The following is a 4,834-nucleotide window of genomic DNA, read 5'->3' as shown; positions in this document are numbered from 1 at the left end:
TTAGTTTTTTTAAGCAGTTTTTGACCATTTTTTACAAACAAATTATTTTTACCTCACCAAAGTGTTTTACAATTAATTTCATAAATAATTCTTTTTACAGTCCCTGTGGGTACAATAACTCGACATTTACTTGTCACTTTATTACTTGTTGCGATTGTGTACACTTGCACATTTCCGTCGTTCCAAGTCGTCGTTGCCAGGATTATTTTTAAAAGAAGGCATTATTTGTGAATTTGTTAGTTTTACATTTTGGTTTATTTTACTGTTTAAATTTTTACTTAATTTTTTTTCTTGTGATTATTTCAGGTGTTTATGAGTATTGACCAGATTATTGACTTACTTCCTATAGACCCTGAGATAGAACAAACCTTTTGACAACGAAAAAGACAAGCGAACCAGAGAAGGACTGAAGGAATGAACTTCGAGAATATGAATCAAGGAAATGGAGCAAACTTGCTCAAAATCCTATCCTTATTGCTGATAATAGTGATAGAGCCATAAGACAATATGTTGTGCTAGTATTTAACGATCTTAATCTGGGCATTAGGAGACCTGAAATCGAGGTACAACAATTCGAGCTGAAGCCAGTCCTATTCCAAATTAGTGGAATGCCTACTGAAGATTCTCATCTTTACTTAAGACTATTTATGGAGGTGAGCGACTCTTTCAAATTAGCTGGAGTTCCCGAAGATGCATTACGATTAAAGCTGTTCCCGTACTCACAAAGGGATAGAGCTCAAGCCTGGTTGAATTCATTGCCACCAAACTCAATTTCTACATGGCAAGAGTTAGCCGAAAGATTCCTCATGAAGTATTTCTAGCCTAGCAAGAATGCTAAGTTGAGGAACGAGATCACTGCCTTCCAACAAATGGATGACGAGTCCTTGTCTGAGGCATGGGAACGATACAAAAAACTATTACAGAAATGCCCTCATCATGGAATCCCACATTGCATCCAACTTGAGACATTTTCTAATGGTCTCAATTGTAACACCCCTTAGCCGTACCCGAGGCCGGGATAAGGTACGAGGCGTTACCGGACAAACATACAAACATTAAAATAAAATACGGGCCATAAAATCTTTATTCATATTTCAAAACGTTCATTTACTTACACATAGTCCCTTATTTGAGTCTACGAAGCCCAAAACATACTTTAGTCCCTTATTTGAGTCTACGAAGCCCAAAACATACTTTAGAAAAGGTTCGGGACTAAACCGAGAACTTACAAAAATCTTGGAAATTTCATGCTTTAAGGCTCCACACGCCCGTGTCCCAAAGTCGTGTTCCATACACAGCTGAGACACATAGTCGTGTCTCTGCCTGTGTGGAATATACCTAGGCTAGTTTCCAAGCTTTGGTCAACCTTAATCTCTTACACACTTATACAAAATCAAAAGCATATAACATGGTATTCATTTAATGATTAAATATTCTCTACTAAACCACAAACATAGCATTTGTATGTCATCATACATGTGTCTCTCATACTCATTTTACCTTGTTTATTATAGTACCACTTATACATTTATACCAAGATTATCATCTTACCAAATATCTTCAGCTTAATCATCAAGCATTCATATTTAAAACTAGATCATATCTTTATAAAATACCACAATTCAGATGTGCAAAATAACATGTTTGCCTGAAACATTTCAATTCAACTCCATACCCAACAAGCATTACATTGAGACTAGTCATATATATATATATATATATATATATATATATACACATGTCATGATACATATCATTCTCTTTCTGTTTTCTTATAACCACATATCATTTATTTCATTATATCAATATTTCATATACCATAGTTTCCATGTATTCCACATATATTTATTTTCCTCCTCCTCCTCTCCATTCCACATCCTTAATGAATATAGCATTCTTGTAAGTACAATTTCACAATTTACTAATAAATGCTCACATCAAACTGTCCACACGACTCATAGTCACTTACTTATTTATAATTTGAGATACAGAGCTCCAAATTAAGATCCGTAAATTTAAACTGAAACTAGACTCACATATCTTTCCACCATAAAATTTTCATAATTTTTGGTTTAGCCAATTAGTACATTTTATTCATTAAAATTTCCCCTGTTTCACTTTCTGACAGTTCTGACCTCTCTTCACTAAAAATTAATTATCTCATAGTACAGAACTTGGATAGTGTTCTTATTGATTTATCTTGAAAATAGACTCCTTAGGGATTTTAAAAATATAAGTTTGAGCCTCTAATTATTTTTCTCCAAATTTTTGTGATTTTCCAAAGTCAGAATAGGGGATCATGAAATCATTCCAGTCTCAGAAAAACATAAATATCTCAAAATATAGAACTCATTTTCTTGCTTTGTTTCTTTCATATGAAAATAGACTCATTAAGATTTAATTTTATATCTCATTCAGTCTCTGATTCAATTTCTACTATTTTTGGTGATTTTTCAAAGTCATGTCACTGCTACTGTCCAAAACAGTTTTATTGCTAATTCACTCTTTCACACTTTCTTTGTAATAACCTCATTTTAACATATATATCACAAATCAATTTCACTGCATTTCATACATCACAAGTATAGGCCCATGATCACAAGATCACCATAAAATCATTCTCATGTATAACTTACTTGTTTATAACCTTACCACATCCTGGTCACTTAATGAACACATCATTCACATAACCAAGTTCCTGCACTTATTCATCACAAAACTCACAAAGCAATACATAGAGTCTCCCGTTGAACACTTCGGATCAATCCTCGATACTTGGTGGTTTCAGCACATAGCTCCACCCATCATATAGTTCGGCTCTCTTGTACACATGGTGAACACTCAGTACCACCCATGTGACCTAGCCAATTTATCTCGTAGCTCTCTTGTCTACATGGTGTCCTTCACCTGGAACCACGCATGCGACCTAGCTACATATATCCCGTAGCTCTCTTGTCTATATGGTGTACACATAGTATCACCCATGCGACCTAGCTACATCATAATGTCTTGTAGCTCTCTTGTACACATGATGTGCACTTAGCACCATACATGTGACCTAGCTACATACTATCTGTATGTAACGCCCCCACGCCCGAAACCGTCGCCGGAGTCGAGCTTGAGGGGTTACCGAACATAATTTATCAAATTAAGAACTTCAAATCATTTGTTTCTACATTCACAGCTTTCTAACTACCCGCGTCACAGTTACAAGAAAAATCATATCTCGAGTTACGAAACTCAAAATCAAGATCCGTAAATTTTCCCTAAATCTAGACTCATATATCTATTTAATAATTTTTTTCTAGAATTTTTTGTTGGGCCAATTAGTACAGTTTATTAGTTAAAGTATCCCCTGTTTCAGGGTTTGACTACTCTGACATCTGTGTATTACGAATCATATATCTCTCTATACAGAATTTCAATGACTACGAGGTTTGTTTTTCTTAAAACTAGACTCAATAAGGAATCTTTACATATAAATAAAAACTTCTAATTATTTTTTTTAAAATTTATTATGAATTTTTAAATTCAGAACAGGGGATCCAGAAATCACTCTGGCCTTGTTTCACAAAAGTTTAAATATCTCATAAAATATAATTTATATACTGTTTTGTTCAATCCACATGAAAATAGACTCATTAAGATTCAATTTCATAACTTAATCATTATTTAGTTCCATTTATAATATTTTTAGTGATTTTTCAAATTCATGTCATTGCTGCAGCAATATTCATTTTAAGGCAAGTTTCATCTTTCCATGATTTTTATGAACTAGATAACCTATTAAACTTCCATAATATCAAACATGATCTAAATTAGCCATCACCATGACTTATCAATATCAAACATTTTCTCAACCAAACATGGCCATATCATAAAATTATTTACACAAAATAAGTATATTGCTATACATGCCATACTTAAGTTTTACAAGCCATTTACCCGGATGAAAGTCCTTTGGATAGTGTGATCGAACCTTGACCCGTCCCGATTCCCGAGCTGGCTTGTTCAAAACTACTGATAAATAAAGAGGAGGAGTAAGCATAAATGCTTAGTAAGTTCATATGTAAATAACAAGTAACATAACAATACAAATATACCAAACAACTTTAGCATGGTATCACCAAAACATATGTCATATTTCTAAACATCATTCATCATCTTACCACCTTATCGTTGTTGTATCTATTTTCAACCCGAGGGTTAAGAACATACCTGTCCAAAGTGTCCATTTCACAACACTTACCAAAACGTCACTTGCATCTTAAGTGTTCTTCCATTTCACTAGAAATTTCACCCGTTGAACACATCGGAATCCAACTCGGATACACCGATAATTTGCACATAAGTGCCTCATATGTAATCAAGAAATCATGTAACCCGCCCCTAAGTGAGCTCGGACTCAACTCAACGAGCTCGGGCGTTCGCATCCATAAGTGAACTCGGACTCAACTCAACGAGTTCGGATGCCTAGTTACATTTCACGAACTCGGACTCAACTCAACGAGTTCGGACATTCGCATCCATAAGTGAACTCGGACTCAGCTCAACGAGTTCGGATGCTCAACCATCCTAGTGACATGTCACTTGTATCCTAATCTATTCCTAAGGTTCAAACGGGCTTTTCCTCGATCTCACATTTGTCGTCTTCCATGGAATATCGGGCCGATACTCGGTAGCAATTCATATTTATCAAGTAGTAAACATGATTTGCATATTACTCAACATTAAACACAAAGCATAATATTTCACGATTAAAAATCAGCGTATCATATAATTAACATCAATAACTTAAAAATAACAATTATGCTACATTATTTACACATGAACT

General features: G+C 34.5%; 1 non-coding gene across 1 annotated transcript; it reads right to left on the bottom strand.

Moving 5' to 3' along the window:
- Positions 1–836: 836 nt before the first annotated feature.
- LOC128281022 (small nucleolar RNA R71) lies at positions 837–943 on the bottom strand. Its single transcript, XR_008271239.1, has one exon. It is a non-coding gene; the product is annotated as a small nucleolar RNA R71 (small nucleolar RNA).
- Between the last annotated feature and the right edge of the window lie 3,891 nt (positions 944–4,834).

The sequence above is a fragment of the Gossypium arboreum genome, chromosome 9 (assembly GCF_025698485.1).
Source record: "Gossypium arboreum isolate Shixiya-1 chromosome 9, ASM2569848v2, whole genome shotgun sequence".
Taxonomy (NCBI): Eukaryota; Viridiplantae; Streptophyta; class Magnoliopsida; order Malvales; family Malvaceae; genus Gossypium; species Gossypium arboreum.
Note: the sequence above shows the minus strand (reverse complement) of the source record. Positions and strands in the feature narration are given on the sequence as shown.